Source organism: Macrobrachium nipponense, chromosome 32 (assembly GCF_015104395.2).
Source record: "Macrobrachium nipponense isolate FS-2020 chromosome 32, ASM1510439v2, whole genome shotgun sequence".
Classification (NCBI taxonomy): Eukaryota; Metazoa; Arthropoda; class Malacostraca; order Decapoda; family Palaemonidae; genus Macrobrachium; species Macrobrachium nipponense.
In genome coordinates, this window is record NC_061094.1 from 22,112,645 (window position 1) to 22,138,209 (window position 25,565).

The window sequence follows — 25,565 nt, forward strand, 5'->3', positions numbered from 1 at the left end:
ATCGTCCGAACTTCTAACATGTACATTCTTCGTTCTTTTCGGATGTAAGATGAAGAAACGGAAGAACAGACGCACTTTTTAAAGGCTGCCTTTGCAATGGCTATCCCTGGCAGTCTGGGACGTTTTACAGATCCCGCCGAGGGGAACGCCGATCGGTGGGGATTCTCCATAACCTCCGTAAGGCTTTCGACTTTCCTTCTCCTCTGGGCTTGTGAGTTTGGAAGAGGTCTAGGCCTGAGAGCGAGACAGAGCCGATCGAACGCACCCTCTACTAATTAGGACGCCTTTCCAATGGCGAACTTGGCAGTCTGGGACGATCTACAGATCCTGCCGAGGGGACGCCTGATCGGTGGGGATTCTCCATAACCTCCGTAAGGCTTTCGACTTTCTTCTCCTCTGGGTATGTGAGCTTGGAAGAGGTCTAGGTCTGGGAGCGAAACAGAGCCGAACAGAACGCACCCTCCACTGCACTAACAGTAAAATCACTTCTTACCTTTCAATAGCTCGTATTTAGAGCTACCTTCCTTTGTCTTCAAATTGCAATATGAATTTGAAGATTCTGTGAAGTAAGAAGGAGATGAGGATACCACACTACTAGTAATGTTAATGCTCTAACTGCTCGTTAGTACGAGAGCTATATAAACTTCTAAAGGAAGCGTAACTATTCTTTCCTTACATCGTCAAGAAGGAAGTTAGCTCAATCAATTCTAACATTTACTACACGTTATTATGAATAAATATTAAAATTTTCCTTCTTGCAAACTATGTGATTGTCTACCGAAAAGTTCGGTAGTTACACGTAAACAATTCTTCGAAATTTTCGAAGCCAAAGTTATCAAAACAAATTAATATGCGTATGCCGAACCAAAGATCCAGTACTTCCCTGCAAAAGATAGCCCAGAAGATCGATGGCGATGAAATCCAAAAATCAAGTCAGGAGGAACTGCAAACGTTGTTTACATTCCAAGCGACAGAAAAAATATGATAGAAAACAGGAATGGTTCCTAATCCTGCCACCCAGGGCAGGACGGTAGATCACCTGACCTACCTGCAGCGTGTGCCGCGAAATTTGAATTTCTGTCGGGGACGACGGAGTCTTAGCTATGTATATATCTGACAGGTAAGTTGATTGTATGAAACTTCATTTTAATAATGAAAATTTCATTTTTATTGTAGTGTCTTACCGAACAATTATAGAGCTGATTACACATTTATGGGAAGGTGGGATTCAGTGGACCACTAGTATTTCTGGGCTCAGCTCGTGTCGCTGCGCGAAATATCCTTTAATCTATTATTTCTAGGGTAAATGTACTAACACATACCAGAGAATAAATAAATAAAGAAAAAGGTCAGTACAACTGACTCGCTCACCCTCCAAGAGGGTGTCGGTATGAACACTATGGCGAGTGAGACCACTACCACGAGCCGAATGCCAATAGAAATCTCCCACTACAAAATCCCCACAAGAGGAGAGCCGACCCACAGAGTGGGCAGCAACTACTACTACTCCATCCCATGCTGCCGACTGCTGCGCCTCTGGTGGCCATCCTTTTCAGTTAGCGCACACGATACACACGTGCCCTTTTTTACTCTGTGTTTTTTGTGCCCTTTTCTTTGGATTTCTTTATCATGGAGCGTGCAGCCATCGCAGCAGCTAAGTTAAGTACTCAGTGTTTATTGCTAATTGGTTTTTTCCGGCCCTGAGCCCGTATTTGCCGTTTTTTAGGTATAAATACGAACTCTAGGTCGGAAGCATGGCAGCATGTTCTGCCTCGTGGTGGGTTCGTTCTTGGTCACCCATACCCAGAACATCCCCTTACTTAAGTACGCTCTATTTTAATCATCCGCTTTGTTTAGGGTACGTCTAACAACGGTTTTGTCATGCATGCATGTCGTTTACCTTATGTAGGCTCCTTCCATCCAGACCCTAGCCACGGCTCTTAGTATCGGCCTCGGCTAGCTTTGAGTGGTAGACTTTCCTTCGGGTTAATCGTACACTCCTGGATTTTTTCTCCTACTATTTTGTTTTCTTTCTTTCATATTATTCATTTGAATTATTTTTTATGTTATTTGTTTAGGTTAGTTAGGCGTCTGGCTTTGTCTAGCCTAGGTGTTGGCCCATGGGCCTTTATGCTACCGCTCTTCAGTTCGGGTTGCTTCCCGATAGCATCTCTCTGATCAGCTGTTATGTTGCTAGGCTATGTTGTCCATTGTTTGTACTTACCGCCCCATGGTCACTACGTGATCACGGGGCAGCCAGGACGCCATGTCCAGTCACCTTCCCCCCCTCCCGCTCTTCCATAGAGTCGGGGGGGGTGGGTCGGTATGCCCATGCTCGCTCCGCATACCTGAGCCCGCCTCCCTCTCTCCCCCCAGGCGGAGGAGGGGGAGTAGAGGGACGGAACAGACCAGACTGGACTGACCTCTCCGGCTTCTCGGTCCGGCCGGATGGTAAGGTGGGGGGGGGACTGGCCTTTCCCCCCTCCGTTGCTACTCCGTCGCTCCGTTGCTAGCCCGAGTCTGTATGTCCTCTCGCTCTTTCCCACCTTACTAGGGCTCCTTTACTACCGGAGACTGGCATCCAGCGGAAAGGTGCTAGTCCACCCAGCAGGGTGGACCGGGGCAGACAGTTGGTCCCTCTAACCACTCCGTCTCGCTGAGTTACGACACTCCGCACGCACTGGACTTAGTCCGGTACGTTCGAGTTTTATAGGTTTAAGATCTATTTCGTTAAACTATTAAGTTTATCTTAGCTACCTTAAACCATCCCCCCTCCCTTACCTGTTTCACCGGATCTCTCCGGGGTTTATAGCCTATTCAGGCGATAAGGGAGGGGTATGCCCAAATTTTTCCGAGCTCCGGCATGCAACGGAGTTCCTCTGTCCTTTAGCCTGTAAGTGAGAGTCTTTAAGATACTCAGTGTCTTTTCACTACAGACCACCAACTGTGAGCATCCGGGATGCGCCGCCACACTTCAAGACCCATGTGGACATGAAGTTTGCCGGTCCCATGCTCCATGCGCGACTCCGCACGGGGACATCCAGGTCTGGTACCACGAGAAGTGTACCATCTGTTATGATCTGGTGAGCCAGCTCTTAGACGGGGTAAGTATTCCAACTCCGTTAACTGGTCTTCATTTGTTATAGTGCTTAAGTTTCACATTAATCCCTAACTTAAGATAAAAATTCATGGGGTTTTGTAGCCCCTATAATTTTAAGTTAAGCTTTTAAAGTTGGTTTTAGTTTTAAGTTTAATCTTAAAATCTAATCAATACCCTCTCTTCCAGGCTCCGGCTGTGAGGGATACCGCACTGGCAACCCTGCGGGCCTGGGTCGGCGGTTTTGGGAAGAACGCCGCCAAGGGTATGCCCTACATTCTTGAGAAGAAGTTGGCGGTACTAATCTTCCCCGGAGGCAAGGCTACAGGCTACGTCGACCCAGCAGAGGCGGCCCCGACTATCGCTTTCATCCAGCAACAGCTGGCTGCCTCGTTGACGGACCAAGGCCAGGACATCTCCTCGGAAGTCGCGACGCTTGATATTAATGTTGAACCTATGGTAGGTGTAGACGACCTGTTGGTCGAGGTAAGTACGTTGGACACCCAAGGGATGCCCTTGGGTGCTACTGGATCTTCTACCCCTGAAACAACCTCTCCATCCTTTCCAAGGCTTTACGGGTAATGAACTTTATACTTCTCCTGACGCTTCCGTTAGACCCAAGGTCAAAGGTCAAGCAGTGAAAACCTGACGAAGACGTCGTCGTCGTCTAAAAAGTCGGCGTCGGCGTCATCTTCCTCTCGTAAGTCTCCGGCTAGGAATCCCGGAGCAGAGAGATCTAAAAGCTTCTGGGTCCGGCTCTAAGTCCTCTAGGAGTAAATCCTCCAGGGAGAGATCTCATACTCCAGCGGAGTCGTCAGTTCCGCTTCCTTTGGTTCCGGTTCAGAGCCACCCTTCACCTCTGCAGCAGCTCCGGCTTTGGACTCCAACGCTGGTCTGTTGCAACAAGTGGGCGATCTGGTTGGTTCTCTGAAGAACAGCATGGAACAAATGATCTCCCGGTTTGTCTGATAGGATAACCCTCTCAGGACACATTATAGCCGGACTTAGCCAAGCCTTCACTAGCCTCTTTCTCCATCTTTTCAGCACAGGTGGAGCCCAATTACCCCCCGTATGACTCTCTACCTCCGTTCTCAATGAACAACCCTTGGAGAGTAGCGTCATACGCCCCCTTCCAGGACACGGGCTTATCTCTATCCCGGAATGTGGAACTCGGAGGATTGAAGACTTCGAGTTCTACCCGGAAGACCTTCAGCCTCCGTTCATCGGCTACGCCAGGCTCACCGCCTCAGCCATGACTCGGACGATAAGTACCAAAGGAGACAGCCTCTAATCACGAGACCAGGCTCAGAGAGAATGCTCAGGTGTCTAGAGGACATGGATTGTTCCAACACGAAATCCAACCTTTTAAGAGTCCGTTTACGATCTTTACGATGGAAGAGGGTACCCCGCTCCCTTTCTTGACAAAGATCGCGACAACCACCATTCCAGCAGCCCAGAAGGGGGATTCCATGCCTCAGCTGAAGGAAGCAGATCCTACGTCTCCTTTACTTCCTTCAGCCGGTGAATTGTTGGGAAGATTTGCCAAACATTCCTTCCAGCTGGCAAACTCAAAACCAGACTGTGCTATGGAGCAGTTTGGTGAGAAGCTACCTAGGCTTCCCGATAGCCTTATTCAGGCGGAATTCGATTCCAAATCGCGGTTAGCCAGATCCATTAATTCCATGGCTATGACCGAGGTGGCTACCATTGCCTATGGATCGGAGCCACTCTTTAAAGCTTCTTACCAAATCTTTGACTCAAACGGTGCAAGTCGGATATGTTTGAGTTCGCCACTGCTAGGACGAATTGTAGGAAGCATGTCCTACAAGAAGCAAACAATTCGGCACGAGCCGAATAAGTTGCTTACGTCAAGCATTCTGGGGAGCAGACCTCTTCCCAGAAGCAAATGGTGAAGGAGGTTCAGCAGAGGCTACGAGATTGAACCAAAGCCTTAAAGACCGTTGGGGTCTTACGGCCAAAAGACGACAGGATCAAGCCGGTAAGGGTAAGGCTCAAAGGAAACCCAGACGTTTCCAGCCCTACCAGAAGAAGCAGCCACGCTTTTCTCAGCAGGTTCCGGCTGTTCCCTTGGTGCAAACAGCCCAACCCTCTACCTCAAAGGCTCAATCGCAGCCGATTTATGTTATCTCCCCTCAGCCTCCAACCCTCCACCTCTTACGCTCTCTCTCCAGCTCCTACAATCAGGTCTCTCGAGGGTCCAAGCTTCCCAGAAGTATGACGCTCGGGTTAAGGGAGGCAGAGGTAAGCGATCCTTTCGTGGGAGAGGATCGGGAGGTCCCTTTAATAGAGGCAAACATTTCAGGGGAGGCCGAGGAGGCTACCAAAACCATGAGGAATTTCAGGTAGGAGGGAGGCTGTTTCACTTTCGCCACCGGTGGAACTTCAGCAAGTGGGCTCAGAGCATTGTGTCAAAAGGCCTGGGTTAGAGCTGGTTAGCGAGCCCACCCCATCCAGACCTTTCCGCCAACTTCCTTCCAAGGTAATTGACGGAGTATGCGGAGGATCTCCTTCAGAAAGGAGCTATAGCGAGAGTCAACAGGTTAAAATTTCAAGGTCGCTTGTTCAGCGTGCCAAAGAAAGGCTCACAAAAAGAAGGGTAATCTTAGACTTGTCCCGCTTAAACTTAGCCATTCGCTGCGACAAGTTCAAGATGCTCACGATCTGCAGGTGCGACCTTACTTCCCCGGTGGGGGCCGTCACCACTCTATCGATCTTACAGACGCTTACTATCATATCCCTATTGCAAGACACTTCCGTCCGTATCTGGGCTTCAAGATAGACCAGACATCTCCTTCAAGGTAGTTCCTTTCGGGCTCAACGTAGCACCCAGGGTGTTCACGAAGCTGGCGGAAGTAGTAGTTCAAACAACTAAGATCGCAAGGGGTTATGGTAGTAGCGTATCTCGACGATTGGTTGATCTGGGCTTCAACAGTCGAGGAATGCAACAGAGCAACACTGAAAGTGATTCAGTGCCTGGAATACTAGGCTTCAAGATAAACAGGACCAAGTCAAGACTCACTCCAGAGTCAAACTTTCAGTGGCTAGGCATTCAATGGAATCTTTCCTCCCATACTCTGTCGATTCCATCAGCCAAGAGGAAAGAAATAGCAAAGTCAGTCAAGCAATTTCTGAGTCACAAACTGGCGTCAAGAAGAAACTCAGGAAAGGATCCTGGGTTCACGGCCAGTTTGCATCAGTGACAAACATCCTGATGAAAGCCAAACTGAAAGACCTAACCAGAATCTGGCGCTCACGAGACAAATGTCAGGTCCAGGGACAAATTATCCTCAGTCCCCTCTGATTCTACGGAATCGACTCCGGCCGTGGGCGAAAGTCAAGAACCTTATCGGTATCAGTGCCCCTTCAGTTTCCTCCACCAGGAATTAATCCACACAGACGCTTCATTAAGCGGTTGGGGAGGATATTCCAGTTCAAGAAAGTTCAAGGAACCTGGTCACCTCAGTTCCGTCAGTTCCATATAAACGTTCTGGAAGCAATGGCAGTGTTCTTGACTCTGAAAAGGTTACGGCCGCCCCGAAAGTACTCCCACATAAAGCTAGTCTTGGACAGCGCAGTGGTAGTACATTGTATAAACAGAGGAGGCTCCAAATCACGTCATCTAAATCATGTCCAATAGGTAGCCATTCTTCTCCCTGGCGGACAAGTTCAGTTGGCATCTCTCCTCCACCCACATAGCTGGAGTGAGAAACGTCATAGCAGATGCTCTATCCCGATCAGTACCTCTAGAGTCGGAATGGTCACTGGACAACAGTTCGTTCCAATGGATTCTTCAGAGAGTTCCAGGCCTACAAGTGGATCTCTTCGCATCTCAAGCGAACCACAAACTCCCATGTTATGTGGCCCCCAACCTGGACCCTCTGGCCTATGCCACGGACGCCCTGGCTCTAGACTGGAACAACTGGGAGAAGATTTATGTCTTTCCTCCAGTGAATCTTCTCATGAAGGTATTGAACAAACTCAGGACATTCAAGGGTCAAGTGGCTCTAGTAGCCCCAGACTGGCCGAAGAGCAATTGGATACCCTCTTATTCTGGAACTGGGTCTTCGCCCTCTTCGGATTCCCAGTCCCAGGCTCTCCCAGTCAGTACAAACGAAGACTGTGTTCGCTTCCTCAGGGATTCTCAAAACCAACTAACTTTATGGATCTCATGAAGTTTGCAGCGAAAAGGATGCGAATATTGACCCTCAAAATATTCTCTTCTTGGAATCGATAAAAGAGATTCAACTTTGAGACAGTATGATGCTGCTGTCAAAAAAGTTAGCAACCTTCCTGAGAGAATCAAGATATTAGGAATCATGACATCAATTCGGCTATATCCTTTTTCAGATCCTTATTTGAAAAAGGCTTAGCAGCTAGCACGATTACGACAAACAAGTCAGCCTTGAAAAAGATTTTTCATTTGGGTTTCAACATAGACTTGACAGATTCCTACTTCTCGTCTATTCCCAAGGCGTGTGCTAGACTTAGACCTTCTGTAAGGCCTACGTCGGTATCATGGTTCTTAAACGATGTTCTAAAGCTGGCTTCAGAAATGATAATGGACACATGCTCGTTTATTATGCTCTTAAGAAAACTCTATTTTTATTAAGCTTGGCTCAGGAGCTAGAATTCAGAACTGTCGGCTTTATTCCAGAGACCCGGATCATACTTCAGTTCCTTCCACAGGGGAAGTTCTACTTTCTCTGGAACATAGTTTTATAGCTAAAAATGAAGATCCTTTGATGAGGTGGGAACCATGGAAGGTACTACCCCTTCCACAAGATGTATCTCTTTGCCCAGTTTCAACCTTACGAGCCTTTCTGTCTAGGACCTCCTCATCCTCATCGGGTCCTCTCTTTAAGAGAGAAAAAGTTGGTACTTTATCTATTAAAGGCATCAGGCAACAAATCCTGTACTTCATTAAACAAGCCAATCCTGACTCTTTTTCCAAAAGCACATGATGTCAGGGCAGTAGCCACCTCAATTAACTATTTCCAACATATGAACTTCGATGAGTTGAAAAAGTATACTGGATGGAAATCGCCGACAGTGTTCAAACGTCATTACTTGAAGTCCTTGGAAGCTCTGAAATTTTCAGCAGTAGCAGCGGGTAACATAGTTTCCCCCGACTCTACCTAATCTTTAGTAGAAGATCCAGTCCTCCTTTCTACCTGCCTCACCCAACAGTTCGTCTATCCCTGCCCTGGTTCATCTACGGTTACCTTGTGTTTCTTAGCTGGCTTTTATGATGGATGTGGGGGTGGTTGGGATGTCCCTTATTTTTTGCTAGGGGCATCTCACAATTGATTGTGAATATTGATCTCTGGATGTCATCCCCTTTATTTTTATCTAGGGGATACATCTTATTTGTAATGGTTAACGGGTTTTGGTAATTAAGTTATATACATTCCTTTATATGTTATTATTGTTGAGTTGTTTTGTTCAACTTATTATGTTAATTGCTCTGGATTTCTGATACATATCTTTACACAGATACTATTTTGGTACAGATATACCATATTACCCCTGTATATATGTAAATTACCTTAAGTTAAGGAAAATATTAGAATTAAGTTTAATTTAAGCATATTCTAATTTGTATCATTGTGTTTATGTATCTTTATTAGCAATTATATTCTTTTATTTATTTTACCTTTTATTTGAGACCTATTTTTGTTTTGTTGAATTTTCTTTACAATCTTGTGCTATTTCTCTGGTACGATTTTGCGCGCAGCGACACGAGCTGAGCCCAGAAAAGGGATTTTGACGTAAGGAAAAATCTATTTCTGGGCGATTGGCTCGTGTCGCCAGCGAAATCCCGCCCTACCCATCCCATCGCCCAAGATTGTCTGCTAACTTCAGGATGGCCACCAGAGGCGCAGCAGTCGGCAGCATGGGATGGAGTAGTAGTAGTGCTGCCCACTCTGTGGGTTCGGCTCTCCTCTTGTGGGATTTTGTAGTGGGAGATTTCTATTGGCATTCGGCTCGTGGTAGTGGTCTCCACTCGCCATAGTGTTCATACCGACACCCTCTTGGAGGGTGAGCGAGTCAGTTGTACTGACCTTTTTCTTTTTTTTATTTATTTATTCTCTGGTAGGTGTTAGTACATTTACCCTAGAAATAATAGATTAAAGGATATTTCGCTGGCGACACGAGCCAATCGCCCAGAAATAGATTTTTCCTTACGTCAAAATATGAAATTTTCATTATTAAAATGAAGTTTTATTGTATACTTACCGAACAATTATAGAGCCGTGATTTCCACGAGCGGCAGGATACTAAATTCAAATTTAGCGCGTCGGCGTCGCCAACACTGGTGGTGATGACGTCATCTCCCTCCACTCGCGGGAGAACCAGGTACAACTGCCCAGGTGAATCCAATTCTTTCTGCCCCGTCCGTCCAAACCTAAGGGGAGGGGGTGGAGGGTATAATCATAATTGTTCGGTAAGTATACATAAAACTTCATTTGTTTTAATAATGAAAATTTCATTTTTATTGTAGTGTCTTACCGAACAATTATAGAGCTGATTACACATTTATGGGAAGGTGGGATTCAGTGGACCACTAGTATTTTTTAAAATGGTTACATTATTGCAATACCAGTAAACACTCAAGGTGGGTCGGTTGTACCTTACCTTGTAAGAGAGCTACAGCAGGCTGTTACTGCCTGGGTCGGTGCTCTTCTTACTATTGTAGAGGAATTGGAATTTGACCAAAGTTAGCCTCTACAGGAGTGGAATCCTTCCGTAGTTCAAGCGAGTCAAGGCTGACTGACGGAGGATAGTAACAACAAAGATTGCCCTTGCCCTGGGCTAAGACCAGAAATTCAATCATACAAAACATTTGTCACCAACACCAGATTTAAAAACATATATACCCAACCATTGTAAAATCTGACCTAACAGACTGGTGAGTATCCCAGGTACTCAGTACCCCCAGCTTCCCTTGAACGCGACAACCTATGTTCAAGGTGAAAAAGTAGCATAGAGGGCTGACGACCCCTGTGCCGTTTCTCCCAACACCATGCCAGAAACCGCCACCGGACCTAACGTTTTACAAAATTCTCGGGCAGGAAAAAAACCGTTTCTATCTCTTTGAGATAATGACTCGCAAAACCGAATTCGATCTCCAGAACGTGCTCTGAAGAATCGAAGCTAAAGATAAATTCTTTCTGAATGCTAAAGAAGTTGCCACTGCTCTAACCTCGTGAGCTTTAACTCTCAGAACGGAAAGATTGTCGTTCTCGGACTGCGAGTGAGCTTCCCTGATAAGCTCTCTAATAAAAAGAACGATATAGCATTTCTTAGAAGAGGACGAGAGAGGGATTTTGAACCGAGGTCCAGAGCTTAGAAGATTGTCCTCTAATACCCTTAGTGGCAAACAGATACTGCTTAATAGCCCTGACTGGACATAAGAGCCTTTCTTCCTCCTCATGTCCAACCAAATCAGATAAGTTCCTTACCACAAAACTCCTCGGCCAAGGATTAGAAGGATTCTCATTTTTGGCTAGAAAGGTCAAAAGATACCGAAAATACAGCATTGCCTTGAGAGAAACCGACTCTTTTGTCTATAGCGTGCAATTCGCTGACACGCTTAGCAGGAAGCTAGTGCAATAAGAAAGAGTGCCTTCTTAGTCAAGTTCCTGAGTGAAGCCGACTTCAAAGGCTCAAACGGTGCCCATGAGGAACTTAAGCACCACATCTAAGTTCCAAGGCCACTGTATCTTGCGGGAGCTTAGTGGTTTCGAAAGACCTAATGAGGTCCGACAGATCTGAATTGGAGGAAATATCCAAACCTCGATGTCGAAAAACCGAAGAGAGCATGGCTCTATATCCTCTGATCGTCGAAGGAGCCAGTTTCTTAGAGTTCCTAAGAAATAGAAGAAAATCTGCTATTTCTGTTAAAGAGGTCGCAGAAGTAGAGACTTTAGCACTTCTACACCACTCTCTGAAGAGTTCTCCACTTCCCTTGATAGAGTTTGTTAGAAGACTCTCTCCTACAACGAGCGATAGCTTCTGCAGCTCTTCTTGAAAATCCTTTCGCTCTGACAAGATTCCGGACAGTCTGAACCCTGTCAGAGCTAGAGCGGGACAAGTTTTGGTGGAACCTCTTGAAGTGAGGTTGTTTGAGAAGCCACTTCTCTGGAGGAAGAAGTCTGGGGAAGTCTTACTAACAACTGGAGAAGGTCCGGGAACCACTCTTTCCTGGGCCAAAAGGGAGCGATTAACGTTAGCGTTACATTGCTGTGCGACATGACTTGTTCAGCACCTCTCTTATTAGAGCCCGAACGGAGGGAATGCATAAGCTTCCAGACCCGACCAATCCAACAGCATTGCGTCCACCGACCAAGCTAGAGGATCTGGGACTGGAGAACAAAAGAGAGGAAGACGGTTGTTCCTTGATGTCGCGAACAGGTCTATTGACGGTCGTCCCCAAAAGGCGCCAAAGTTTCTGACAATCTTGTTGTCCAAAGTCCACTCCAGAGGTAACACTTGCTGTTTGACGACTTAAAACTCGTCCGCCAGGACGTTCATCTTTCCCGGAACAAATCTCGGGACTAGCTCGAACCTTCGCTTCGTTTGACCACAGGCAGGAGATCCTTGGCTACTTCGTACAGAGAGAAAGACTGAGTCCCCCCCCTGTTTCCGCACGTAACGAGAGAGCCGTGGAGTTGTCGGAATGCACTGCACTACTCGACCTTCTACTAAGCTCCGAAACTGTCTGAGCCCCAAGAAAATTGCTAACATTTCCTTTACATTTATGTGGAAAACTTCTTCTCCTTCTCCGACCAAGCTCCTGAAGTCCGTTGATTTCCCAGTAGGGCTCCCAACCTGTGTCCGATGCGTCGGAAAAGAACTGTAGGTTCGGGAGGATGGGTCGTAAATCTAACCCTTCTTCCAACCTTGCTCGAGAGAGCCACCACCTTAGGTCCTCTTTTATTTGATCTGTGACAGGAAAGGTAATCGAGTCTGGTTGTGTCTTCCTGCACCAGAGGCTCTCAGGAAAAACTGCAGAGGTCTCATGTGCAGTCTTCCAAACGTCACAAATTTCTCCACTGACGTCAATTTGCCCAGGAGCCTCATCCACTGATTGGCAGAACTTACCTTTTTGTCCAAGAACTCCTGAACTGTCTCCAGACAGCCCTGAACCCTCTTCGGGACAGAAAAGCCCGAAAAACTTGAGCATTCAGAATCATCCCCAAATAAAGGATGCTCTGAGATGGAACCAACTGGGACTTCTGTTTGTTGACCAGAATTCCTAACTTTCTGGCAAGATCCAGAGTTGTTCCAAGGTCCTTCATGCACCGACTCTCTGATTCCGACCGGAGAAGCCAATCGTCCAGATAGAGGGAGATTCTTGACTCCTAATATGTGTAGCCAGCTTCCTATCGGGGATAGAACCCTGGTGAAAACTTGAGGAGCGGTCGCTAGTCCGAAGCAAAGCGCCCGAAACTGAAACACCTTGCCTTCGAACATGAACCTCAGGTACTTCCGAGATTCGCGATGTATCGGAATGTGAAAATAAGCGTCTTGCATGTCCAAGAGACCATCCAATCCCCTGTCTGAATGGACTCCAGAACCGACCGAGTGGTCTCCATATGAAATTTTGTTTCTGGACATGCAAGTTCAGGGCGCTCACATCCAAAACTGGCCTCCAGCCCCCTGATGACTTGGGAACTACAAAAAGGCGATTGTAAAAGCCTGGAGGAAAAATCCCCTTCTATCTGTTCTATCGCTTCTTGAGAAACAAGCGCTTCCACTTCTGCGGCTAGCGCCAGAAATTTGTCTGAGCCCGGAGAGTATGCCTGGAATGGAATTGGCACAGGTGAGAGCGAGGGAGGTGAAACGAGAGGAATACGATAGCCGAACTTGAGTACTTGCACTACCCAGGCTTCTGCTCCTCTGTTTTCCCATTCCTCCCAAAACAGAGCCAGCCTGGCTCCCACTGGTGCATGAAGAACCGAGCTTTCATTTGGAAGGTTTGTTAACCTTGGCCAAGGCCTTAGACTGAGGTCGCAAAATTCGATTTCGGCCGAAAGAAGCGCTGGGTTTTCTCCCTCGAAAAGGCGCTTGGGCCAGAGGAGAAACCGAAGGAACAGTCTCCACAGGAGCTTTAGGTCTCTTAGTAGACTGTGCCAGTAAATCCGAAGTAGATTTCTTATCTAGCGCAGACGAAATTGACAACACAAAACACTACATCGTCTGGAAAGAGGTTATCTTTCACACAAAAGGAGCAAACAAGAGCAGCTGTTGACGTAACCTTTTAGAAGCAAAGGCACCAAAGGTTGCTTAAGGGTACCAAAGGAGATGAGCGAAGCTAACTCATCACATCCATCCCTAATGGATTTGTCCGCACAGGACAGAACACCAATCCAATCCTCCGCTAACTCCTGAGAAGAGAAGGACAGTCTTCGATCTTGGCCGCTAAAGCGCCAATAGTCCAATCAAGGAAGCTAAAGACTTCCAAAAGTTTTAAATTGATTCTTTTACAACGTTGGTCCAACTCAGGCGCTGTAAAGAAAAGAAAAACTTTCGCTGCGGCGAAAGCAGATCTTCTAGAGGAGTCGATTAAACTGGAGAAGTCTCCCTGGGAGGAGGCAGAAACTCCCAGAGAAGGTAGCTTCCCCAGTTACATAAAACCTATACCTCTTACGAGCAACTTAGAGGAGGGTAAGCAAAAAGAGCCTTCCCTAAGTCTCTTTTCATACATCCATTTCTCCGTCTCTTTCAACGAATGTCTAACCGCTTTAGATAGAACAAGTTTTGGAGGAGAGGGTCTGAAGTTTTCCTCCTCATCAAAAAAGTCGAAGTTTGGGGAGCGCGGGAGCCGCTTTCTCAAAATAATCTGGATAAAGATACCAGAAGAAAATCTAAGGAGACGTGAATAACACGAGAGGTGATGTGAATCCTCCTCTACTTACTTCTTCATTCTCCGATACCGCCGAAGAAGTAGACGGAACTACAACCGGATCTGAAGGTTTCGAACCACCCTTGGACTCATTCATCCAGTTGGTTAACATCTCTAACTGCTTGCGCAAAGGCGCCAGAGACGAATCAAAACAGTTAACGTAGGCTTGGAAGAGCCTAAATGTTCAGCAGGAGGCGGAAAACTACTTGCGCCTCGCTCGGAGCCGCCGAAATAGGCGCATCAGGCGTAACAGACGAAAAAGCGCCTAAAGAAACACCCTTTGATAGAAAAAACTGGTTAGCTACAGCGCTTAAAACCAAAACCAATCTCTACTAGTAGATGAGTCCGAAAAAGGCACAGATTGAGGCGACGAACGAGCCGCTAACGGCCGAGGCGCAACCCTACTCTCAGGCTCCTATACGCTTGACTGGAGGAGGCGAAGAATCGGCGCCTGAACGCCTCTTTAAGGGACGCGAAACGGGGCGAATCTCGCCAAGAGCGCCGTGCGACCGGAGACGAATCGCTTGAATCATTTGAAAGGCGTCTGACCGCAACACCTTTCCAACGCTTAACGAGCCCTGTTGAGGCGCAACAGGCTCAACAAGAGAGGCGCCGTCTGTGGGCAAATCCCGATCGACTCCTTGGACTTCCGGTATGTCTTCTCCCCGGTGCGGGGGAGCTGGACAGTGACCTTTGTCTAGGAGACGTGTCAGGACAGACAGACGCACCCTCAAAACACTACACTCTTACCTGAAAGCCGCTTTCTCCAAAACGTCTTAACTGAATTACCAAGTTGCAAAACCGTATTCGCTAGTACCGAAAATTTCTGATCTAACCTCGATTCCAGACTGGCAATGGTGTCGGAAGAAACTACACGGGAAGCCGGAGAAGTGGGATTAGTAGGAGGAATAGGAGGGGTGAGTTTTAAAGGAGACATAACAATTTGAGGAGAAACAGAAGGAACAGATTGCATCGCAAGACGAAGCAGAGCTAAGTCTACTTTCCCTAAGCGCTGCTTTTCTAATTCTGTCTTTAGCTAATTTCTCCGAGTAGGTATGAACTGTAAAAACAAAAAACTTCCATTGAGAATCAGTTCCAATCACTACACTCGTTACATGTTCGATCTGCTGAACAAACTGTCCCCTACACTTAACACATTTAGTGTGAGAATCATACTCTAGCTTGGATAATCTAGTTTTACATCCTGAGATGCAAAACCTAACTCCCGACGGACTAGAATCCGACATGGCAACGCCTAAATAAAAAGCAAAATAACAACACGCCAAAAAGAGTACTTCACCATTCCGAAGATCAAATCCACAAGAAAAAAGCGAAGCAAAGTCATCCAACCGCACCGACCACCGATGTTCACGGACGCCGGCAGGAAAAGAATTGAATTCACCTGGGCAGTTGTACCTGGTTCTCCCGCGAGTGGAGGGAGATGACGTCATCACCACCAGTGTTGGCGACGCCGACGCGCTAAATTTGAATTTAGTATCCTGCCGCTCGTGGAAATCACGGCTCTATAATTGTTCGGTAAGACACTACAATAAAACCCTTTTTTAAATGGTTACATTTATTGCAATACCAGTAAACACTCAAGGTGTCTGTTGTACTTTACCTTGTAAGAGAGCTACAGCAGACTGTTACTGCCTCTGGTCGGTGCTCTTCTTACTATTGTAGAGGAATTGGAATTTGACCAAAGTTAGCCTCTACAGGAGTGGAATCCCTTCCGTTAGTTCAAGCGAGTCAAGGCTGACTGACGGAGGATAGTAACAACAAAGATTGCCCTTGCCCTGGGCTAAGACCAGAAATTCAATCATACAAAACATTTGTCACCAACACCAGATTTAAAAACATATATACCCACCATTGTAAAATCTGACCTAACAGACTGGTGGAGTATCCCAGGTACTCAGTACCCCCAGCTTCCCTTGAACTCGACAACCTATCAAGGTGAAAAGTTAGCATAGAGTGACGACCCCTGTGCCGTTTCTCCCAACACCATGCCAGAAACCGCCACCGGACCTAACGTTTTACAATTCTCGAAAACCGTTTCTATCTCTTTGAGATAATGACTCGCAAAAACCGAATTCGATCTCCAGAACGTGCTCTGAAGAATCGAAGCTAAGATAAATCTTCTGAATGCTAAAGAAGTTGCCACTGCTCTAACCTCGGTGAGCTTTAACTCTCAGAACGGAAAGATTGTCGTTCTCGGACTGCGAGTGAGCTTCCCTGATAAGCTCTCTAATAAAGAACGATATAGCATTCTTAGAAAGAGGACGAGAGGGATTTTGAACCGAGGTCCAGAGCTTAGAAGATTGTCCTCTAATACCCTTAGTGGCAAACAGATACTGCTTAATAGCCCTGACTGGAATAAGAGCCTTTCTTCCTCCTCAGGTCCAACCAAATCAGATAAGTTCCTTACCACAAAACTCCTCGGCCAAGGATTAGAAGGGATTCTCATTTTTGGCTAGAAAGGTCAAAGATACCGAAATACAGCATTGCCTTGAGAGAAACCGACTCTTTTGTCTATACGTGCAATTCGTTAGCGTGCAATTCGCTGACACGCTTAGCAGAAGCTAGTGCAATAAGAAAGTGTGCCTTCTTAGTCAAGTTCCTGAGTGAAGCCGACTTCAAAGGCTCAAACGGTGGCCCCATGAGGAACTTAAGCACCACATCTAAGTTCCAAGCACTGTATCTTGCGGGAGCTTAGTGGTTTCGAAAGACCTAATGAGGTCCGACAGATCTGAATTGGAGGAAATATCCAAACCTCGATGTACGGAAAAAAACCGAAGAGAGCATGGCTCTATATCCTCTGATCGTCGAAGGAGCCAGTTTCTTAGAGTTCCTAAGAAATAGAAGAAAATCTGCTATTTTCTGTTAAAGAGGTCGCAGAAGTAGAGACTTTAGCACTTCTACACCACTCTCTGAAGATTCTCCACTTCCCTTGATAGAGTTGTTAGAAGACTCTCTCCTACAACGAGCGATAGCTTCTGCAGCCTCTTCTTGAAAATCCTTTCGCTCTGACAAGATTCCGGACAGTCTGAACCCTGTCAGAGCTAGAGCGGACAAGTTTTGGTGGAACCTCTTGAAGTGAGGTTGTTTGAGAAGCCACTTCTCTGGAGGAAGAAGTCTGGGGAAGTCTACTAACAACTGGAGAAGGTCCGGGAACCACTCTTTCCTGGGCCAAAAAAGGGAGCGATTAACGTTAGCGTTACATTGCTGTGCGACATGAACTTGTTCAGCACCTCTCTTATTAGACCGAACGGAGGGAATGCATAAGCTTCCAGACCCGACCAATCCAACAGCATTGCGTCCACCGACCAAGCTAGAGGATCTGGGACTGGAGAACAAAAGAGAGGAAGACGGTTGTTCCTTGATGTCGCGAACAGGTCTATTGACGGGTCGTCCCCAAAGGCGCCAAAGTTTCTGACAAATCTTGTTGTCCAAAGTCCACTCCAGAGGTAACACTTGCTGTTGACGACTTAACTCGTCCGCCAGGACGTTCATCTTTGTTTCCCGGAACAAATCTCGGGACTAGCTGAACCTTCGCTTCGTTTGACCACAGGAGGAGATCCTTGGCTACTTCGTACAGAGAGAAAGACTGAGTCCCCCCCTGTTTCCGCACGTACGAGAGAGCCGTGGAGTTGTCGGAATGCACTGCCACTACTCGACCTTCTACTAAGCTCCGAAACTGTCTGAGCCCCAAGAAAATTGCTAACAGTTCCTTTACATTTATGTGGAACTTCTTCTCCTTCTCCGACCAAGCTCCTGAAGTCCGTTGATTTCCCAGTAGGGCTCCCCAACCTGTGTCCGATGCGTCGGAAAGAACTGTAGGTTCGGGAGGATGGGTCGTAAATCTAACCCTTCTTCCAACCTTGCTCGAGAGAGCCACCACCTTAGGTCCTCTTTTATTTGATCTGTGACAGGAAATGGTAATCGAGTCTGGTTGTGTCTTCCTGCACCAAGAGGCTCTCAGGAAAAACTGCAGAGGTCTCATGTGCAGTCTTCCCAACGTCACAAATTTCTCCACTGACGTCAATTTGCCCAGGAGCATCATCCATGATTGGCAGAACTTACCTTTTTGTCCAAGAACTCCTGAACTGTCTCCAGACAGCCTTGGACCCTCTTCGGGGACAGAAAAGCCCGAAAAACTTGAGCATTCAGAATCATCCCCAAATAAAGGATGCTCTGAGATGGAACCAACTGGGACTTCTGTTTGTTGACCAGAATTCCTAACTTTCTGGCAAGATCCAGAGTTGTTCCAAGGTCTTCATGCACCGACTCTCTGATTCCGACCGGAGAAGCCAATCGTCCAGATAGAGGGGAGATTCTTACTCCTAATATGTGCAGCCAGCTTCCTATCGGGGATAGAACCTGGTGAAAAACTTGAGAGCGGTCGCTAGTCCGAAGCAAAGCGCCCGAAACTGAAACACCTTGCCTTCGAACATGAACCTCAGGTACTTCCGAGATTCGCGATGTATCGGAAATGTGAAAATAAGCGTCTTGCATGTCCAGAGAGACCATCCAATCCCCCTGTCTGATGGACTCCAGAACCGACCGAGTGGTCTCCATATGAAATTTTGTTTTCTGGACATGCAAGTTCAGGGCGCTCACATCCAAAACCGGCCTCCAGCCCCCTGATGACTTGGGAACTACAAAAAGGCGATTGTAAAGCCTGGAGGAAAATCCCCTTCTATCTGTCCTATCGCTTCTTTGAGAACAAGCGCTTCCACTTCTGCGGCTAGCGCCAGAAATTTGTCTGAGCCCGGAGAGTATGCCTGGAATGGAATTGGCACAGGTGAGAGCGAGGGAGGTGAAACGAGAGGAATACGATAGCCGAACTTGAGTACTTGCACTACCCAGGTTCTGCTCCTCTGGTTTTCCCATTGCCTCCCAAACAGAGCCAGCCTGGCTCCCACTGGTGCATGAAGAGCCGAGCTTTCATTTGGAAGGTTTGTTAACCTTGGCCGAGGCCTTAGACTGAGGTCGCAAATTCGACTTCGGCCGAAAGAAGCGCTTGGGTTTTCTCCCTCGAAAAGGCGCTTGGGCCAGAGGAGAAACCGAAGGAACAGTCTCCACAGGAGCTTTAGGTCTCTTAGTAGACTGTGCCAGTAAATCCGAAGTAGATTTCTTATCTAGCGCAGACGAAATGACAACACTACATCGTCTGGAAAGAGGTTATCTTTCACAAAAGGAGCAAACAAGAGAGCAGACTTCTGTTGGGACGTAACCCTTTTAGAAGCAAAGGGAGCACCAAAGTTGCGTTTTCTTAAGGGTACCAAAGGAGATGAGCGAAGCTAACTCATCACATCATCCATAAGGGATTTGTTTCCGCACAGGACAGAACACCAATCCAATCCTCCGCTAACTCCTGAGAAGAGAAGGACAGTCCTTCGATCTTGGCCGCTAAAGCGCCAATAGTCCAATCAAGGAAGCTAAAGACTTCCAAAAGTTTAAATTGATTCTTTACAACGTGGTCCAACTCAGGCGCTGTAAAGAAAACTTTCGCTGCGGCGAAAGCAGATCTTCTAGAGGAGTCGATTAAACTGGAGAAGTCTCCCGGGGAGGGAGGCGGAGCAAGAAACTCCCAGAGAAGGAGCTTCCCCAGTTACATAAAACCTATACCTCTTACGAAGCAACTTAGAGGGAGGGTAAGCAAAAAAGAGCCTTCCCTAAGTCTCTTTCATAGACATCCATTTCTCCGTCTCTTTCAACGAATGTCTAACCGCTTTAGATAGAACAAGTTTGGGAGGAGAGGGTCTGAAGTTTTCCTCCTCATCAAAAAAGTCGAAGTTGGGGAGCGCGGAGCCGCTTTCTCAAAATAATCTGGATAAGATACCAGAAGAAATCTAAGGAGACGTGAATAACACGAGAGGTGATGTGAATCCCTCCTCCTCTACTTCTTCTTCATTCTCCGATACCGCCGAAGAAGTAGACGGAACTACAACCTGATCTGAAGGTTTCGAACCACCCTTGGACTCATTCATCCAGTTGGTTAACATCTCTAACTGCTTGCGCAAAGGCGCCAGAGACGAATCAAAAACAGTTAACGTAGGCTTGGAAGAGCCTAAATGTTCAGCAGGAGCGGAAAACTACTTGCGCCTCGCTTGGAGCCGCCGAAATTCGAGGCGAAACAGGCGCATCAGGCGTAACAGACGAAAAGCGCCTAAAGAAACACCCTTAGAACTGCTAGCTACAGCGCTAAAACCACAATCTCTACTAGTAGATGGAGCCGAAAAAGGCACAGATTGAGGCGACGAACGAGCCGCTAACGGCCGAGGCGCAACCCTACTCTCAAGCTCCTTATACCGCTTGACTGGAGGAGGCGAAGAATCGGCGCCTGAACGCCTCTTTAAGGGACGCGAAACGGGCCGAATCTCGCCAAAGAGCGCCGTGCGACCGGAGACGAATCGCTTGAATCATTTGAAAGGCGTCTGACCGCAACACCTTTCCAACGCTTAACCGAGCCCTGTTGAGGCGCAACAGGCTCAACAAGAGAGGCGCCTGTCTGTGGGCAAATCCCGATCGACTCCCTTGGACTTCCGGTATGTCTTCTCCCCGGTGCGGGGGAGCTGGACAGTGACCTTTGTCTAGGAGACGTGTCAGGACAGACAGACGCACCCTCAACTACACTCTTACCTGAAGAACCGCTTTCTCCAAAAACGTCTTAACTGAATTACCAAGTTGCAAAACCGTATTCGCTAGTACCGAAAATTTCTGATCTGAACCTCGATTCAGACTGGCAATGGTGTCGGAAGAAACTACACGGGAAGCCGGAGAAGTGGGATTAGTAGGAGGAATAGGAGGTGTAGTTAAAGGAGACATAACAATTTGAGGAGAAACAGAAGGAACAGATGCATCGCAAGACGAAGCAGAGCTAAGTCTACTTTCCCTAAGCGCTGCTTTTCTAATTCTGTCTTTAGCTAATTTCTCCGAGTATGAACTAAAAAACTTCCATTGAGAATCAGTCCAATCACTACACCGTTACATGTTCGATCTGCTGAACAAACTTGTCCCCTACACTTAACACATTAGTGTGAGAATCATACTCTAATTTGGATAATCTAGTTTTACATCCTGAGATGCAAAACCTAACTCCCGACGGACTAGAATCCGACATGGCAACGCCTAAATAAAAAGCAAAATAACAACAACGCCAAAAAAGAGTACTTCACCAATTCCGAAGATCAAATCCACAAGAAAAAAGCGAAGCAAAGTCATCCAACCGCACCGACCACCGATGTTCACCGGACGCCAGCAGGAAAAGAATTGGATTCACCTGGGCAGTTGTACCTGGTTCTCCCGCGAGTGGAGGGAGATGACGTCATCACCACCAGTGTTGGCGACGCCGACGCGCTAAATTTGAATTTAGTATCCTGCCGCTCGTGGAAATCACGGCTCTATAATTGTTCGGTAAGACACTACAATAAAAATTATGAATAGAAAATGGGAATGATTCCTGATACCCGCCTCCCAGCGGCGGGAATGGGTACTAACCACCTGACTCCCACTGCGTGTGTCGTAAGTGTTTAAATTTCTGTCGGATTCGGAAAAATACAGCTATATATATATCTGACAGGTAAGTTTCATGAACAAAATTATGAATAGAAAATGGGAATGGTTCCTGATACCCGCCTCCCAGCGGCGGGAATGGGTACTAACCACCTGGCCGACCACTGCGTGTGTCGGAAGTTTTTAAAATTCTGTCGGACTTCAGAAAATACAGCTATATATATATCTGACAGGTAAGTTTCATGAACAAATCAGCAATGTTGGTCACAGAGGTATTGGAGGAGGACAGTTTATTCTTCTTACACCATCTTCTGAAAACATCCCACTTGGATTGGTAGACCCGAATAGTTGAGGATCTTCGGGCTCTAGCAATTGCTTTTGAAGCTTTGCTTGAAAAGCCTCCCGCTCTGACAAGTCTTTCGATAGTCGAAAGGCAGTCAGAGCGAGAGCGGGGAGGTTTTGATGATACCTCTCGAAATGGGGTTGTTTGAGAAGATCTCTCCTGTGTGGAAGAGATCTTGGGAAGTCCACTGTCCATTCCTGTACCTCTGTGAACCAATCTTGAGACGGCCAAAAGGGGGCGACGAGTGTTAGTCTCGTCCCTTTTGAAGCCACAAACTTCTTTAAGACCACTCCTAACATTTTGAAGGGGGGAAAGGCGTAGGCATCTAGACCTGCCCAGTCCAGCAGCATGGCATCCACCGCTATAGCTCTCGGGTCTTCCACCAAGGAGCAGAAGTTCTCTATCCTTCTGGATAGGAAGGTGGCAAATAGGTCTATTTGAGGTCTGCCCCACAGGGACCACAGAGTTTGACAAACCTGATTGTGAAGGGTCCACTCTGTGGGGAGAACTTGGTTTAACCTGCTTAGCCTGTCTGCTCTGACATTTTTCTCTCCTTTCACGAATCTTGTGAGGAGAGTCACATTCTTGTCTTTCGTCCAATATAACAGTTCTTTTGTTATCTGGAACAGAGAAAAAGAGTGAGTTCCCCCTTGTTTCCTGATATAGGCCAACGCTGTGGTGTTGTCCGCATTGACCTGTACCACTTGACCTATTACCTCTGTTTCAAAGGCTTTTAGGGCTAGGAGAACAGCAAAAAAGTTCTTTGGTGTTTCTATGCCAAGTCTTGTTGGATCCTTCCTCCATTGCCCTGATACTTCTGTTTTGTCCCTAAGAGAAAAAAAAAAAAAAAAAAACTCGCTCCCCATCCCTTCTCTGAAGCGTCTGAGAACAAGATTAGGTTTGGGTTCCGAACCTCTAGAGACAAGCCCTCGTTCTTTTCCAGGGGTATCAGCCACCACTTTAGATGATTCTTCACTTCCAGAGGAATTCCGAAAGTGTCTGAAAGTTGCCCGTTCTTCCAACTCCAAATTCTTCTTAAGAAGAACTGAAGTCGCGTAGGTGGAGTCTTCCTAGAGAAATGAACTGTTCTAGTGAGGAAAGGGTTCCCAGAAGACTTAACCATTCCCTTACTGAACTCCGTTCTTTCTCTAGGAAGCTTGAGACTTTCTGTAAGCCCCGAACAATTCTTTCCTGGGATGGAAAAGCCCGAAAACCCCGAGAATCCATCCGAATCCCCAAATAAACTAAGTTCTGGCTGGGGACCATCTGAGATTTCTCGAGGTTCACGAGTAATCCTAATGTCCTTGTCAGGTTCAAAGTAGTCTGTAGGTCATCCAAACATTGTTTCTCCTACTTGGCCCGGATTAGCCAATCGTCGAGATACATAGAGATGTTGATCCCTTCTAAATGAAGCCATTTGGCCACGTTCCTCATCAGATACGTAAATACCTGGGGAGCGGTGGATAGGCCGAAGCACAAGGCCCTGAACTGGAAGATTTGTCCTTGTACTACAAATCTGAGGTATTTTCTTGACGATGGGTGAATCGGAACATGAAAGTAAGCATCCTGAAGGTCCAGGGAGACCATCCAATCTCCCTGACGCAGGGCTGACAGAACCGAAGCTGAAGTTTCCATGGAGAACTTCTTTTTCTCCACGTAACGGTTCAGGATGCTTACATCCAGTACGGGTCTCCATCCCCCCGAAGCCTTTGGTACTGAGAAAAGGCGGTTGTAAAACCCCGGGGAGAATGGATCCCGCACTATCTCTATTGCTTTCTTGTCCCTCATCGACACCACCGTCTGCAGTAGTCTCTCTCTCAGTCCATGGTCCTTGTATCTCGTCGACAAATCCTTCGGACATGTTGCTAAAGGAGGTCTGTCTACGAAGGGAATGATGTAACCCTTCTGTAGAACAGACAGAGTCCAGGGATCTGCTTCTCTTAAGGACCAAGCCTCCACAAAGTGTTGAAGTCTGGCCCCTACCTGTGCTTGGAGGACATGGCTGCTACTTGCTCTTTTTAAAAGAGCGGAAGGAAGACCTTCCTCGCTTGCCAAAGGGCTTTCTCTTCGTAGTAGGTAGAGTCGAGGATGCTCCACGAAAGGGCACAACTGGAGTACGAGAAGACTTCTTCTGAATAGGTATTGCAGGTCTATTCTTCTTCGTGGATTGCACCAGAAGATCCTGCGTTGCCTTTTCAGAAAGGGATCTAGATATATCCTTTACTAAAGGTGAAGGAAACAGATGATCTGACAGAGGTGCGAAAAGTAGGGCGGACCTCTGTGAAGGAGAAACTCCTTTTGTCAGAAACGAATTGTAAAGGGATCTTTTCTTTACCACTCCAGATCCGAACAGGGCAGCTAACTCGCCAGATCCATCTTGCACAGCCTTATACATACAAGATAGGACACTGTGTAAGGCTTCCGGATCAAGAAAATCTGGCTCACTAGTCTTTTTAACCAGCACCCCAAGGGACTAATCCAAGAAGTTAAAAACTTCTAATACGTGGAATATTCCCTTTAGGTGCTGATCTAATTCAGACATACTCCACGATGCCTTTGCTGAATTTAGAGTGTCTTCTAACCGACTCTACTAGGCTAGAGAAATCTGAATCCGCAGAAGAGGGGAGCATCAAGCCCATAGCTTCTTCCGTCTTATACCATATTCCTCTCCTCCCTGTCAGCTTGGAGGGAGGAGAGCAATAAACTGTTCTAAGAGCCTCCTTCTTAGACAAAAGCCAGGAATCCAAAGACTGGAGAGCCTTTTTCATCGAAATCGCAGGCTTCATCTTTAGGAAAGCAGAGGATTTCGGAGTTTTCGTACTCGAAAACAGCGATCTCGGTGAAGGAGGAGCAGCAGGACTAAGTGAGTCCCCAAATTCCTTTAGAAGCAACGAGGCTAAGACTTTATAATTAGAAAGTCCCTCGTTGGTAGCGACTTCTTCTTCAGAAACCTCTTCAAGGCCTAGGTTAGACGGGGATCGCTCTCTCCTGATAGATTCTCTATCATGAGATGTAGGATCTCTAGGAGAAATACTTCTAGTAGGGGAAGGACTAATTAAGTCAACGTCCTTACAACTAGTAGACGCTTCGCGCCTGACTGGCTCACGCCTAGTTGGCGCCTCGCGCTTGGCTGGCTGCTCGCGCCTGGCTGGCGCCTCATTCCTTGGAGGCGTCACGCGCCTGGCTGGCGTCTCGCGCCTGGCAGGATCCTCGCGCCTGGATGGCGCCTCGCGCAAAACTGGCATCATGCGCCTGGCTAACGTCTCGCGCCTGGTTGGCGTCTCGCGCTTGGCTTGCGCCTCACGCCTGGCTGGTGCCTCGCTCCTTGGAGGCGTCACGTGTCTGGCTGGCGTCACGTGTCTGGCTGGCGTCTCGCGCCTGGCAGGATCCTCGCGCCTGGTTGGTGCCTCGCGCCAAACTGGCGTCACGTGCCTGGCTGACGTCTCGCGCTTGGCAGGCTTGACGCGCCTGTCTGGCGACTCGCGCCTGGCCTGCGCTTCACGCTTGGCTGGCGCCTCGCGCTTAGAAAGCTTGACGCTTCTGTCTGGCGTCTCGCGCCTGTCTGGAGACTCGCGCCTGGCTGGCGCCTTGCGCCTGACAGGAGAACGGATCTTGCTAGGTCTATGCAAGGCTGAAGAATCCGATTCCAAGTCAGACAAGGACAAATCTTGATGGCG

The 25,565-nt window shown here is 47.3% G+C and overlaps 1 protein-coding gene across 1 annotated transcript in view; it reads right to left on the reverse strand.

Moving 5' to 3' along the window:
- Nucleotides 1-9,505, reverse strand: part of LOC135207270 (uncharacterized) — a 49,689-nt gene extending 40,184 nt beyond the window's left edge. The window contains exon 1 of the mRNA XM_064238926.1: nucleotides 9,356-9,505. The gene's annotated coding sequence lies outside the window, so the exon portion shown is untranslated. The remainder of the gene's footprint in view (nucleotides 1-9,355) is intronic.
- Nucleotides 9,506-25,565: the final 16,060 nt, after the last annotated feature.